The following is a 16,400-nucleotide window of genomic DNA, read 5'->3' as shown; positions in this document are numbered from 1 at the left end:
TAAGGAAACAGGTAATCGATCGGTTGATCGATTACCGATCGCAAACCCGAAGCAACCATAATCGGTCGGCTGATCGATTACCGATCGATCGATTTTTCACAGAACCTCTCGTAATCGACTCATTGATCGATTAACCTTGGGCTTAATCGATCGCATTGATCGATCGCTACTTCTTTCTCAAAATCGAACAGAATGGTTCTTAATCGATCGGTTGATCGATTAAGATGCCATAAATGGGGTAGGTGATCGATTCACCCACCCTGTTTTAAACCCTAACCCCTCACCCGTTCCTTTCTCTCTCGCCGACGTCTCAAAACCCTAAACCCCTTTCCTTCTTCCTTCTCTTCTGCGTCTGCTTTCCGTAGAGTTCCTTCTTCTTCCCGGCTCGCGATTTCCTTCCCCTAACGACCGCAGTGTTTAAGGTTTTTCCCCTCTTCTCCTCTCTAAACCCTAGCCGCCACCTCTTTTTCCCCTCTCTGAGTTGCTGTCGCGCCTCCTCCCCCTCTCGGCGACTCTCTTTACTCGGCGCCGCAGCTTGCAACCCTCGTCGTCGCCCCCACTAGCGCCTTCGCGGCTCCTTCTTCGGGGCGCCACTAGACCTCAACACCACGCGGCTATTCTTGTTGGTAAGAGGTTGAATCCTGGCTGTTTTGGTTGGTTTACTGTGGATTTTGAGATGGAGAGGGGTATCTGATTTCCCTAAACCTTGAAACCAATCTCTTCTTGAGACTTTTGTTCCTCTTCTTGATTAATTGTTAGTGCTCCTCGATCTGCAGGGTAGTCTTTTTATCTTATCTTATTTTTCTATTTTATTGTTTATGATCCTAGTGGTTTGCAATTTTAGGTTTAGTTACCTTTGTTGTTTCACTCTAAAGTGTAAAGAAGGTTAAAGTGTAAAGAAGGTGATGCTTGTCCTTTATCGTTAGGCATTTACAGGCTAAAATCTGGATTTTTGGATTTGCTTCGACCAAAACGGTGACTCTGGAAACTGGAAGTGATGTTCCTTCATTCCTTTTTTTTCCGTTAGGAGAGTCTGATTCTCAATTTCTTTATTGTTATTATTCTACAATTTAACTGCAACCATATTCAATTGCTACTTCAGGATAGGTAGAAATAGGTACGAGTCCCCTTCTTTAATTAAAAGGAATTATTGAAGTCAAAGAATGAGCTTTCCCTCTCTTCATGTTTCTGACTTGCAGTAGGAATGATCACCTAAATGCTCTTTAATTATAAATTAGCAATATATGAAGAGCTAAGAGGTGAATAATGAGTGAGATTGGCTTTGGCCTCAAAATCGTAAATGGTGTTTCGGGGTGCGATCCAGAGTTGTTATATCTCCACTCTCTCCTAGATTTTTATGTAAATTAATCCCCTTGTTGGATTTTCAATGTCTCCCCTCTCCCGATTCACTCTTATCCTTATGACTCAGGATCTCAGTCAGGTCTCTTTTATTCAGGAATAGGAACTTCTTCATTTGGCTTATTACCGTGGTCAAATCTCATCCCTCTCAGCTTGCTTATCTGTTGAGACATATCCTTATTTTATTATAATTGTTTTATCATTCTAATTTCGGTAGTATATTCCACTTCAAGCGTGACAAGCTCATTTTGTTGGATTTCTCATTATAGGACATTGACCGGTTACAGGACTTCTGGACGGAGGTTTTTCTTTTCGGACACCGACTACTTTCGGAAGGCGGGTATCTCGACTTATCTTTTAGATTTGTCTTATTGATATGTATAGTTTGCTAGATTTAGTGGTAATATTTATGCGTTATTTCTGTTGTGATAAGTTACTACTTGGTACATATGGTATGCCTTCCTTGTTACACTGTTTCGTTACTAGCATAGATTGGTTATTATTATGCGCATTAGTGTCATGCATCATTTTGCATGATTGCATGCTAGCGATCGGCTCCTTTGCAGTTTGAGCCCGTCGCTAGTTACAGGATCTGCACACACAACTACTCATGAGATAGTGGTACACCAGGAGGGTGTGTGCAGTTGCTCTGTCAGGGCTCCGCTCGGCCACACCAGAGGTAGCAGTGCCATAGCGTTGTAGCATTACAGGGATCCCTCCTTCGCATTATGACGAGGAGATGAGAGCGTTTGTAATACCCGCAATATTCCTACCATGATTCCTGGATATTATGAATGAAAGCCTAAGTTATGGGGGAAAATTTAGTAGAAATGCTAAATAACCCTTATATTAAAGGGATAGGACCCTAAATAGACCAAATGTAGGGTATGTTCTAAATGGGTCTATGGGTTAATGTTTTTCATAATGGGCCTAATTTTTATATGGGCCAAAGGGAATGAACATGGGCTCTTATGTGTGGGCTTTGCCAAAAGAGAAAAAAAGAAAAAAAAAAGAAATGGAGGAACCAAGGAATTGAACCTTGGACTTCATGCAAGTGGCAAGCCTAGATGCACATGGGTTAGCCACTAAGTCTAGCAAGCAATTGCTATGAGAAGGACAAGGGAAATGCTAGTTAAACCTAGGGTTCTAGGGAGAGGGGTTTAACAAGGAAAAGAGACACTTGTTCTCTTTTACTAGTGAGTTAATGGGAGTTAAAGTTAGAGTGGTCAATTTGTGTTGAAACACTTGCCTCACTAAACTCTATATAAGGCTCCCTAGACACCCCATTCTCTCATTTCTCTCCTCACTCTTGCCGTGAACTCTCTTTCTCCCTCTCTTCCTCCACCTTGCCGAGAGCCCTTTTCTCTCTTTTCCTTGAGTTGTGGCCGAGAGGTTGAAGGAGAAGCCTCCACTCTTCATCTTCTTGCTCTCTTGGCCGAAGACTTCAAGAGCTCTCCCTCCTTCCTTGTGTGGCCGAGAGGTATAGAGGGGGGATCCATCTTCCATCAAGCTTACAAAGGCAAGAAAACTAAGGCAAAGGTTAAAGGCTAAGAGAAGGGTCAAAGTAAGGGTAAAAGAATTCTTAAAGAAATCGTTGTAAGTTTCCCCTCACCTGCATCATATTTGCTACGTATGGTTCCATGCATGCTTTCTTGAGTTTATGTTATTTGTCATGCAAAAACCATGAGGAACACATGTTAAAGTTTCGGCTAAAGCTATGTAGGAGTTAGATGATGACTTGAACTCAATCTATGGTCTCATATGCTCAAAAAGGTTTCCATGTCATGAACTAGGGTTTTAGTGGTTAGTCTTAAAGTTTAACCAAGGAAAACCCAATTTGAAGGTTTCGGCCATGATCCATATTAGGGCTTAGGGATGATGCTATAACCCTACTATGGCTTAATGCATGATATATGAACTTGTAGGAGGATTTAGAGAGGTCTTGGTTTAACCTAAACCATGGTATGCACCTCTCTAGGTTTCGGCCAAGGAGGGAAGTAGGGCATCAAGTGATGCTCTAGCAAAGGAAGGGTGATTTAGAACAAGTTAAGGTTTACCAAGCTTTAGGGTTTAATGAACTAATCCTAAACCATGTTTGGTACCTTGGAGGTTTCGGCCAACCCTAAGAACTAGGGTTTAAATTCATGTCTTGAACTTAACTAGGGTTGCAAGCAATGAACCATGATGGTTAAAAGTTATGTGGTTAAACCCTAACCTAGGCTTTGCCTATAGGGGGTTTCGGCCAAATGAAGAGGAGTTGGGTTTCAACCTCAACTATGATTATCAACCTTAGTTAAGGATGCACCATGATAAGGTTATGGATGAAAGGCTAACCCTAAGGAATGTGGGTTTAGCTAATAAGGCTATGATATGATGTAGCATGCCATATGCATGAAAGGAAATGTATGCATGAATGTTCAAATGTTATGTTTAAAGCAATGAAAGGAACATTCATGACATAAATGAAAAAGGGCATGTACATCATTATGTTACTTTGAAATGAATGGCTTGTACCGGATCCTGAAAAGGAATCCAAAGGGAAGGGCACCCTAAGGCAGCCAAACGCCCCTAGGTTTGAGACCTAGTAATCGAGTAGTCGAGACTAGCTATCTCGTACTATCTCTTGAATGTATGTGCGCAAAGAATGAATGGGTACAAGCCAGGGATCCCATAATGTTGATGATATGTTTATCTATTATGATAATAAGTTTTCAAAGGCATTTGCATTATGTTTGTATGCATATGAAGGAAATGATAAGATAGAAGAACGTATGTGCTTTATGCAATTCCATGTGCTTCTATGTTTATGCTTATGTTGCTTATGCTATATGAATGTGATGTGACGAATGGTTTTGTGAGTAGGAAAGGAACTTACTAAGCCTTGTGCTTATAGATTCTTTCTTATGATGCAGATCCAAACAGTAGTCACTGAACAAAAAGGGAAGCAGCAGAGAAGTGGTTGATAAAGGATGTGTGTGGTGGTGACATAGCATAGAGATCCTGGCAACTTATTAAACATGATTTTTATATATGCATGTTCGAACGTCTGGAGTTCTGTTATGATGAATGCTTGTGCTACCTTTAATTACATTGCATCATGTGCATACTGCATGGATTGCATTTATTATGCTGCATTTTATTTGCTGCATATGTTTGACATGCACATACAGGAGGCCTTATGCATTTGGTTTGACTACCTTACACCGACTTGCATAATTTGTACCCTTGAGGTAGACAGGTGATTCTGGTATGTACAGCTCTTCCAGTTCAGTATGGCATTTCTTATATATCCTTTTCAGGAGTCTGTACCGCATGATTATTACTGCTAGATTTAGTTTACTATACATGTCTGCTAGATATCCGCTGAGTTCTTTGAACTCACTCCCGTTGATTTTATTCTTTTCAGGTTGACGTCTGTCTGGAGAGCCGTGCTGCTAGTCCCCTGTCGAGATGTCAGAGTCTCTTTCGGATTTTGGTTTGGTTATGTTTTCGGTAGTTCATATTGTGAAAACTATTTTGATCATGTGGACTCTCGTATATGTTTTATTTTTGGTGTATGTTGGTTTGATGTCGTATGGAGTTTTATTATACATACTCAGTTTTAGTATGCATGTTATGATTTATTGTTGTGGCCGTGTGGGCCTTTATTCATTCAGTCTAGTATTTTATCCATGTATTGTATTATGGATAGGCCGTGTGGGCCTTTGTGTATTTGTGTATTCAGGGTAATTGTCAATTGTTACAGGGGAGATGCTGTCAAAATTTTTCGGACAGCCTTCTCCCTGGGCGTGACAATTTATTTGGTATCAGAGCCCAGGTTTGCGAGTCCTTTTTGGGTTCTTTCGTTGTATTTTGGATTTATCTGTATCAATTTAGTTGGTATCAGATGGTAGTTTCGGTGTTTACGGATTTCCGTTTATCTGATGCCAATTAGCATGGTATCAGAGAAACAGGTATGCGATGTCCTTTTTGGTTTTGGTATTTCGCATTTTTGTTTTGGAGTCGTTATTGCGACAAGGTCATGTTTTGGGACTAGCGGCGACAAGGCATCTCCAGATGGCAATAGGTAAAATATTAATCTAGCAATTTTGGTACCTTTAATAATACTTGGTAATAATTTTAACAGATATGACTCGAGGAAAGCATGCTTCTACACGGGGACGTGGTGCAAGACGGCCACGTAAGAGGACGTTCGAGTCTCTGATGGCCGAGCCCCTGTAGGGCCTACTGAGGTTGAGTCCTGTCGTTCAGGGACAGGCTTCACAGGGTATTGCGGGTATTTCGGGCTCTCAGTCTCCGGGGGTCTCTTCTACGAACCCATTAGTGGACCCCGCAATACCCCTAGCAGCACCCATCGTACCCCCAGAGTTACCCACCCCGGTAGTACCCACACCAGCGGTGTTCACTCCACCAGCGGTACCTCCGCCAGTGGCGCCCACTGTATACCAGGCAGCCTCTGCTGTCGCCCTGACGTGCACCAGCAGCCACTGCTGCTACGTATCAGGCAGCCCCTGCTGCCGTACACAGGCACTGAGTGTCTACCACCAGGCAGCCCCTGCTGCTGCATACCCGACACCTCCACCGGCAGTGCCTGCTACTGCATACCAGGCACCTCCACCTGCAGTGACTCCAGTCGCTCCGGCCTATGTGTATCCTGCAGTGCCACCTGCGGTACCTGCCCCTGCTTATGCTGCAGTACCGGTTCCAGCACATCCGGGTGTACCACCAGAGGTACCTCCCCCGGTTTATCCAGCGGCACCCCCTGCAGCACTCGCCCCTGGCCTTCCAGCAGTACCACCTCCTTCCTTTGGTTCAACCAGTTCCAGTGGCGAACCCTACTCATCCTACGGATCTGACTGCGGCACGAGCTCGGATTCCAGCATTAGCGGAGTCGCTGAAAAGTCGATTCACACTATTCCGCGGAGGGACGGATCCGAGGACAGCTCAGTCTTGGATAGAGACTGTGGAGCGCACCTTCTTCTATATGGCTTGCTCCGAGTGGGAGAAGGTAGAGTTGGCTGCCTTCCATTTACGGGACGAGGCCGAGGTCTGGTGGGCCACACAGCGCACGATCCTAGGCGAGCAGGACATTACATGGGCGAGATTTAGGGAGATTTTTGAGAGTCAGTATTTTCCACTGTCATATCAGATGACGCGCCGTCAGGAATTTCAGAGTCTTCAGCAGAAAGGGCGCACAGTGATGGAATACAATGCTGACTTTAATCGGTTAGCCAGATTTTGTCCTGAGTTAGTCGCTGAGGACAGGTCCCGTATGCTTCAGTTTGTCCAGGGGTTGGATGGACATCTTCAGGTGAAGATAGCAGGATTTGGCATTTCCTCCTACCTACCGTGAGGCTTTGGATAGAGCTCTTCTGATAGAGTCTGCCCAGCAGAGGGCGTTTGGGGATAAAAAGAGAAATAAGCAATCAGCTCAGAGTTCAGCCCAGACCCAGCAGCCACAGGCTACAGGACAGCAGCGTGGCGGTCGCAGAGAGTCGGGTCAGATTACTTCTGGGGCATCGAGCAAGCCCCAGAAGTCAGGACAATCTTCATCAGGACGCTCTCGGTCTTCCCGACAGGATCAGAGGCAGTCCGCCAGTGACACTCACTGTACTCGATGTGGGTCTAGAGATCACATTACATCAGCCTGCTCCCTGGGACAGTCAGTTTGCTATTATTGCAAACTGCCCGGACACCTGAGCCGTGATTGTTCGCTGAAGGCTCAGCATGTGTCTTCAGGGGTTTCTATTCCGGGAGGACAGTTTGGTCAGACGGGATCACAGAGAGGGGGGCAGAAGGCCCAATCTTCGCATCGCCAGCAGAGGACAGCTCCCCCTGCAGCAGCTGCATATGGCATGCACGGACAGGAGCACTCTAGTGCCCCTACTGGTATCGCAGAGTTCTGTTGCGGGACCTCAGTACCAGACTCATGTTCAGTACCAGTCGCAGCCTCAGCCACTGGTTCAGTATCAGACGCAGTCCCAGCCACCAGTACAGTATCAGTCGCAGTCTGCATATCAGCCTCTGGTTCAGTATCCGGCATCGCCTCACTATCCGCCTCAGTGGCAGACCCAGGCCCAGCCGCAGCAGCCTCTGGCAGCGCTACCACCCCCACCCCCGCCAGAGACTGGACGGGTCCACGCAGTTACCAGAGAGGATGCGCAGCGAGCCGACGGATCCATTTTTCGCGGTACGATTTTACTTTATGCATTTTCCGCTGATATGCTAGTTGATACTGGTAGTTCCCATTCTTTTATTTCTCGTATCTTCATGAGAGAGATTGGTAGACTACCTACCCTTAGGCCACAGCGGTTGACGGTATCCCTACCATCTGGTGATATAATAGATGTCACTCAGGAGGTCAAAGGATGTCCATTAGATTTCGGCAGCACCATACTCACTGTAGATTTGCTAGTTCTTGATATGATCGAGTTCGACATCATTCTTGGCATGGATTGGTTGACCGTTTATCATGCCACTGTTGATTGCCAGACGAGGGTGGTTACGTTCCGACCTCCTAACCAACCCTCGTGGGATTTCACTGGCATCCAGGGCAACGGAATATCGACCATTTCTGCGATTCAGGCTCAGAAGCTTCTGTCACATGGCTGTCAGGGTTTTCTATTATCGCTGATCAGTGATGACGGCAGCAGTAGTTCTCAGCTCTCAGACGTTCCAGTAGTCCGAGAGTATCCGGATGTATTTCCAGATGAGCTACCAGGCTTGCCTCCCCGAAGGCAAGTAGAGTTTGCTATTGAGCTGATTCCGGGGACTGCGCCGACATCGAAAGCTCCTTACCGTATGGCCCCGAAGGAGTTGGACGAGCTAAAGGTCCAGCTCCAAGAGTTATTGGACAGGGGTTTCATCCGCCCTAGTGTATCTCCGTGGGGTTCTCCGGTATTGTTCGTCAAGAAAAAGGACGGTACTCTGAGGTTGTGCATCGATTATAGACAGCTGAATGCAGTGACCATCAGAAATAAGTACCCCTTGCCACGGATTGAGGATTTGTTTGATCAGCTCAGAGGTACATCAGTGTATTCTAAGATTGATCTGCGGTCCGGATATCATCAGCTGAGAGTCAAAGATTCTGATGTTCAGAAAACAACATTCCGCACCAGATACGGACATTATGAGTTTTTGGTAATGCCATTTGGGCTTACCAATGCTCCAGCGGTATTTATGGATTTGATGAACCGCATCTTCCTGGATTATCTAGATCAGTTCGTTATCGTCTTCATCGACGACATTTTGGTCTACTCGCATTCCGAGGAGGAACATGCACAACATCTTCGCATAGTCCTGGAGACTCTTAGAACATCGTTTATATGCGAAGTTCAGCAAGTGTGCTTTCTGGCTATCCTCAGTCGGTTTTCTGGGACACGTGGTTTCTAGCAGAGGTATCTCAGTAGACCCCCAGAAGATCGAGGCTGTCACCAGTTGGGAGCAGCCGAAATCAGTTCAGGAGATCCGTAGTTTCTTGGGCTTGGCCGGATATTACAGACGGTTCGTCGAGGGTTTCTCCCGCATTGCTTTGCCACTGACACGCCTTACTCGGAAAGGCGTGAAGTTTACATGGACAGAGGCTTGCGAGACCAGCTTCCAGGAGCTAAAGCGGAGATTAGTGTCGGCACCGATTCTGGTATTACCCTCCGGAGAGGACGGATTCGTACTCTACACCGACGCATCTCATCAGGGTTTGGGCGCTGTTTTGATGCAGCACGGCAGGGTAGTCTCCTATGCTTCACATCAGCTGAAGGAGCATGAGAAGAACTACCCAGTACATGATTTGGAGCTGGCCGCCATTATCTTTGCCTTGAAAATTTGGCGGCATCATCTGTACGGTATTACATTTGAGATTCTCACTGATCATAAGAGTCTCAAATATCTTTTCACCCAGAAGGAGCTCAATCTCCGACAGAGGAGATGGATGGAGTTCCTGAAGGACTATGATTGCACCATTAGCTACCACCCAGGGAAAGCTAATGTGGTTGCCGATGCACTTAGCAGGAAGTCCAGAGGGACTTTGGCTTGCCACCGAGTTTTGGTCACGGATTTGATACAGGGTTTCTCCGAGTTGGGCCTTGAGGAGCAGAGACAGACAGAGCAGGGTATTCTTGTCACCATGGTTGCTCAGTCTTCGATCAGGACGAGGATCCGAGAGGCTCAGGCTGGTGATCAGCACTTACAGTTCATTGGCAGCCAGATATCCTCCGGACAGCAGACTGAGTTCACCCGAGATGACGAGGGTATTATTTATTTCTGGGGCAGATTATGCGTACCTGAGTCTCACCCGGTCATGGAGGAATTACTTCAGGAGGCTCATCGCTCCCGATTTGCTATCCACCCAGGCGGGACCCGCATGTATCGAGACCTGAGGCGTGCCTATTGGTGGAATGGCATGAAGAAAGACATCGCGGATTTTGTAGCTAGATGTCTAGTCTGTCAGCAAGTGAAGGCTGAACACCAGAGACCTGCTGGACTACTTCAGAGGATTCCCATTCCTGAGTGGAAATGGGATCACATTACTATGGATTTTGTGGTGGGACTGCCTAGGACACGACGAGGCCATGACGCGGGTTGCAACTGGATCGTTGCTTCCAAGGCAATTAACGCTCAATAAAAAAACTCCTTTAGGCGGAGAAGCCTTTACAATTGTAGCACACAGACTTAGAGAGAAGATTACAAAAGTAATTGATGATTTAACTCTAAAACTCTAAGTCTATTTATAGCACAAGAGAATAGATCTAGATCGTTGATCGTAGATGAACTTTCTCTTGGTCGTTGATCCGTTGATGCGATCCTAACCGTTGATCAGAGATAAGCTTGATCGTAGCCGTTGAGTAAATAAGGATAAACTTTATCTTTAATAAAAGATAAAGAGAATTATCCTTAATAAAAAAATAAGCATTTATCTTTTATATGATAAAAGATAAATCTTATTATTATTATTTTTCTTCTTTTTTTTTTTTCCGCCACGTTCAAACGGTCCAAGTCTACGTCGTCTTCTCCGGTCAACGGTCAACAATGGTCAAAGTCAAAGTCAATGGTCAAAGTCAATAGTTTGACTTTTGTTGACTTTTTGTAGAATCTTTGGTTGGGTGATTTCTGGCCAACCGGAGTTAGGCTCACCCGAACCCGACTCCGGCCTTTTGCCCCTCGAGCATGCTTCCTCCCGGCTTCTCGTCCCTCGGACTTCGCGCACGTCCTTCTCGCTCCACCGGTGTACTCTTCCGTAGCTTCCGCGTCCCTCGGATTGCACCGAGCCCGTCGGCTCACTTTCCCGTGCAACCCTTCTCGTCTGCTACGTCTTACGCTCGACTTCCTCCGTACCTAAGTTCCTGCACACTTAGCAGAGGGATTAGAACAACACAGGACCTAACTTAACCTGGTTGATCACATCAAAACTAACCGGGGCACCAACAATCTCCCCCTTTTTGATGTGCATCAACCCAGGTTCAGTTAGGGTTAAACCAAAAAATAATAAAAGAAATAAAACTAAATAAACAGCTAAGCATAAAAAGAATATTTGCATGTCAAAATTATAACCTCCCCCTGAACTTCAGCCTACTCTCCCCCTTTGATCACAGCAAAAACGGGGGTATTTAAAATATAATTTTACATTTAAAATATAATTTTCACTTAAAAATTTATAGAAAATAATTTCATTGATATAAAAATTTGAAAATTTTTGTGAAAGTTGAATAAAATGTTTGGGAATAGTACAAAAATTTTCAGAATTAATTGATTTTTCTATGTGTAGAAAAAAATCAAAAAGTGACAGAGTAAGAAATATGAAAATTTAATTTTTAAAATTCTAAATTTTCTAATAAATTAGTAAAAAAAATTGACAAAGTCAGCATATGATGTGTAGATCCGAAAAAAATTAGATCTGGTCAAAATATTTTGTTATCAAATTTTTAAAATTAAAAATAAGATTTCATTATAAAATTTGTAGAAAATTGAAATATTGTTAAGAAAATCTAAAACATTTCGTAGAGGTCGAGAATAGAGATATGAGATTATACAAAAATTTTCAACTTTAAATGCATTCGCTAAGTTTGAAAATAAAATAAATACTCATAGAGAGGAATTTTTGAAGAATAAATAAAAAGAATTCTAAAATACTTCAAAAAATTCGACAAAAAATTGTACTGAATTCTTTTGACTATATCTATGTCCAAAAAATTATACTTGAGAAAATAAATTACGTTTCTATTTTTAAATTTAAAATTTGAATTTCAAACGAAAAATCATGAAAATTCAAATAAATTTTTGGAAAATCTTGAAAAATTTCAAGTGTATAGCTGACATCTTTGTGCATTCAGGAAAAATAGAAATATAATTTTTTTTTAACAAAAACCAATCGAACTAAATTTTCTAAATTAATGAGAAATAACAAAAAATTAGTCAACTAAGTCCATATGTAATAAAAAGTCAGTTTAAAAAAGATTTAGGAACCCAAAATAAGTTCCTATCTACCGGGTTAATTAAAAATTTTGGGGGTACATAATTTCTGGGAATTTTTCTAAGTTGACCCTTATGATTTTTAACATACCAATTTAACCCTTGAGTATAATAATTCTTTTTCTGTCGCAGACATGTAATATCAATTTCTAATTTTGCAACTAAATTTTCTAAATTTTCATTTCTATTTTTTAAATTATCAAACATGCTTAATGGACATGATGTAGATAATTGTTTTTTCAAATTCAAAAGTTTTCTTCTATTTTTGCATAAATTATTAAAAAGAGATTTTATAGCAAAAAATAATTCGTTAGGAGATAGTTTGCATACCTCACTTACCATGTCGTCATACCTATCACTTAGTGGTTCATCGTCGCTGCTGCTTTCATCGGATGACTCTCCCCCTTGATCGATGCTCATCTCCGATGTGCTTTCTTCGTCGTCCTCCTCTTGATGACTTGCCATTAAAGCAAGTCCAGCATACTCTTCGTGTTCTGAATCGTCGGAAGACGTGTCATCCCACGTTGCTTTCAAGGCCTTCTTTCTTTGCCTGGGAGTCCTTCTTCTTGTTCTTTAGTTTAGGACAATTTTCCTTTATGTGACCATCTTCGTCACAATTGTAGCATTTTACTGTCCTCCTTTTTGGAGATCTCTTCTTTCCCTGAAACTTTGAAGACTTATTAGATTTAATAAATTTTTTAAATTTTCTTACCAGATATCCTTTTTCTCCTCCTTCATCATCCGAGGACGCCGATTCTGGTTCCGTTGTTTTCACGTTCAGGGCTACACCGTTCGCCTTTCGACTTCCTACAATTCTTGATTCATGAAGTTCAAATGTTGAAAATAAATTCTCGAGCGAAGTTGTCTCGAGATCTTTAGCAATAAAAAATGAATCGACAAAGGAAGACCAATCAGAATTTCTCGGGAACGAATTAAGCGCGTACCTTAGCGAATCTCGATTACTTACCTTTTCTCCGAGATTCGTTAGTTCAGTTATTAAACCTTTTATCTTCGAGTGCAGATGCGCTACCGTTTCGCCTTCTTCCATCCGGAGGTTAGTCAGTTGGTTGCGGAGAAGATCCCTTTTGGCGAGTTTGGCCTCTGAAGTCCCTTCGTGTAACTCTAGGAATTTTTCCCAGAGTTCTTTAGCGGATGCATATGTACCGATTCGGTTGACCTCTTGTGCCGGGAGTACAGAAAGCAAATGGTAAACTGCTTTTCCATTCGCTACAAAATCGGATTGGTCCTTCTTGCTCCATTTGGTTAAATCCTTTTCTACGGGAGCTACAAAACCAGACTGCATTATTATAAATAATTCGAATTCAGTCGTGAAAAATACCTCCATCTTGCGCTTCCATTCGGCGAACTCCCCCTCGAATTTTGGCGGGTAGATTACGGGTCCGACCATTTTGGTTGACGATGCTGCAGTTGGCGGTTAGTCCTTCTGCGGCGAACTCGCTCTGATACCACTTGTAGGATCGGGTTGGACCGGCTAGAGGGGGGTGAATAGACGGTTAAGAGAATTAGCACTCGTCTTTAAGAAAAACTTGGTTGCAACTGGATCGTTGCTTCCAAGGCAATTAACGCTCAATAAAAAACTCCTTTAGGCGGAGAAGCCTTTACAATTGTAGCACACAGACTTAGAGAGAAGATTACAAAAGTAATTGATGATTTAACTCTAAAACTCTAAGTCTATTTATAGCACAAGAGAATAGATCTAGATCGTTGATCGTAGATGAACTTTCTCTTGGTCGTTGATCCGTTGATGCGATCCTAACCGTTGATCAGAGATAAGCTTGATCGTAGCCGTTGAGTAAATAAGGATAAACTTTATCTTTAATAAAAGATAAAGAGAATTATCCTTAATAAAAAAATAAGCATTTATCTTTTATATGATAAAAGATAAATCTTATTATTATTATTTTTCTTCTTTTTTTTTTTTCAACCGCCACGTTCAAACGGTCCAAGTCTACGTCGTCTTCTCCGGTCAAAGTCAACGGTCAAAGTCAAAGTCAAAGTCAATGGTCAAAGTCAACAGTTTGACTTTTGTTGACTTTTTGTAGAATCTTTGGTTGGGTGATTTCTGGCCAACCGGAGTTAGGCTCACCCGAACCCGACTCCGGCCTTTTGCCCCTCGAGCATGCTTCCTCCCGGCTTCTCGTCCCTCGGACTTCGCACACGTCCTTCTCGCTCCACCGGTGTACTCTTCCGTAGCTTCCGCGTCCCTCGGATTGCACCGAGCCCGTCGGCTCACTTTCCCGTGCAACCCTTCTCGTCTGCTACGTCTTACGCTCGACTTCCTCCGTACCTAAGTTCCTGCACACTTAGCAGAGGGATTAGAACAACACAGGACCTAACTTAACCTGGTTGATCACATCAAAACTAACCGGGGCACCAACATTATTACGTTCAGCATTTATACTTCATAACTATTGTTAGTATCTGCTGATAGTAAATGTCAAAATTTGGGGATCAAATTTTTATTAGTGGAAGAGAATGTAAAATACGGTAATAGAAAAACAAAAAAAAATTATTAAAGGGTTCGGGTTTAAAACCCATTAACCCCTTAGGAATCCAATAACCTTTCCCCCCTTTGTGATTTTTCTTCTCCCACCGCGCGCCTCCTCCGCGATCTCCTCCCTCATCTGCCGCGGTTTCCTTTTTCTCCAGCCGATCACGATTTCTTTTCCTTAGCGACACAGCGTTTATGGTTTCCCTCTCCTTCTCCCTCTCCTCTCTGAACCGTAGTCGCCTTCCTCTTCTCTGTGTCCTGCCACTGCACTGTCGTTGCCGCCTGTCGAATCCCCTTCTTCCCCCTCTGCCCGAAGTTGTGCCTCCATCCGCTTCTCCTCTCCTCCCTTGCTGACGCCGCCACTACCCTGCCGCCGGTTCCCGACGGCCACAGCCCCGCCGCCGCGAGGAGAGGACTCTCGCGATCGCCTCAGCACAGTCACCATTTTCGGCCGACCACCGCCAATCGACGCTTGAATCCTAGGGCAACAAATCTGAGGTTGGATTCGGGAAGAAATCGATCGACTCAGAGTTGGATTTAGGTAAGTCCTTATTTGAGCCGGATCTTCTAGGTGGATTTAGGGATTTCGAAATTTGGGGATGTTGCATTTATCTGTGCTTGGCTTGGATGATTAGAGTTGTGGATTAGTTACCTTTGCACATGGGAGGGCCTTGTTGGAATCGAACCAAGTGGGTTCTTCGATTATGGTTGCATGTTTCTGTGATGTTATAGTTGCCCTTTAAATTCTAATCTGCCTTTTTATTCTGTTTGTTATTGCTTTGGTATAAGACAATAATCAAACTAGGATTAGTGCAGAAATCTTATCATCGCAATGTCCATTAGAAACAATTTTTCTAAATATCACTAATTAATTATAATCACGATTGAATAACAACATAAATAATAAAGGTATAATCTCCTTTAGTGGCATTGTGAACGGTTAATGATGGCAACTTTTACATTTTTTATGGATTTCAACATGAATACTTCTTGCTTGTAATTGATCTGAGTATCTCATCTGATTGAGTCAATGCGGTTAATAGAATAGTTTCATTTCTATTTCCATCAACAGAATGGTTGTGAATATTATTAAGTGTATTACCTTTTGTAACCGAATGAACTTAAGTGGATCACAACACAAAATGATCAACATAATTAATAATCTAATTGTGATATATAGGATAGAGTCATGTCTCATCCTTTTTCTTTGGAGTTAATTAAAGGAATAGGAATGTTTAGGATTGAACTTGATACAATTTAATTACTCATTTAGTCAATCACCTTGATATGAGAATGGCTAAGTTTAAGCTCCGTGTTACAGGACATTGAATTGCTATCGGAGGTTCTTTTCTGATACAGACTACATTCGGAAGGCGGGTATCTCGACCTATCTCTTTAGATATGTCTATTGATGTGTATGGTTTTGCTATGACTAGTAGTAGTAATTTTATATGCTTTATATCTGCCATGTTATGTCACTATTTAGCATATGTTGTTGTCATCTTTATCTGCTACTTGTTTAGGTTTATATACCTTCTTGATACTTGCCACATAAAATATGTTCAGCAGATATAGTGATATACTGTTTCTTTACTGGCATTGATTGGTCGTTATTACACACATTAGTGTCATGCACCATCCTTGCATGATTGCATGCTGGCGATCATCGGCTCCTCTGTAGTCTGAGCCCGTCGCCAGTTACATGATCTGCACACACTGCCACTCATGGGTTAGTGGTACATCAGGAGGGTGTGTGCAGTTGCTCTGTCAGGGCTCCGCTCGGCCGCTCAGGGGTAGTGGTGACGCAGCGTGGTAGCATTACAGGGATCCCTCCTTCGCATTGTGACGAGGAGATGAGAGCATTGCTCCCCCATGTACTTGGGGTAGGAGGATAGGTGTACTCCGACAGCATCCTGTCCACTCGGTCACGCAGGAGCAGTGACGGCAGAGTGCACAGTTGTCATAGCCCTACCCACTCGACCTCACGATTGTCTGTGACGGTGGCTGACTGGTGTCAGGGGTGACCATGTCATTGCATCATGTGCATACTGCATGGATTGCATTT

The sequence above is a fragment of the Curcuma longa genome, chromosome 18 (genome assembly GCF_044706935.1).
Source record: "Curcuma longa cultivar G26 ecotype Majalengka, Jawa Barat chromosome 18, ITB_CL_G26_1.1, whole genome shotgun sequence".
NCBI lineage: Eukaryota > Viridiplantae > Streptophyta > Magnoliopsida > Zingiberales > Zingiberaceae > Curcuma > Curcuma longa.
The sequence above is the reverse complement of the archived record's forward strand: the minus strand, read 5'-3'. Positions refer to the sequence as shown.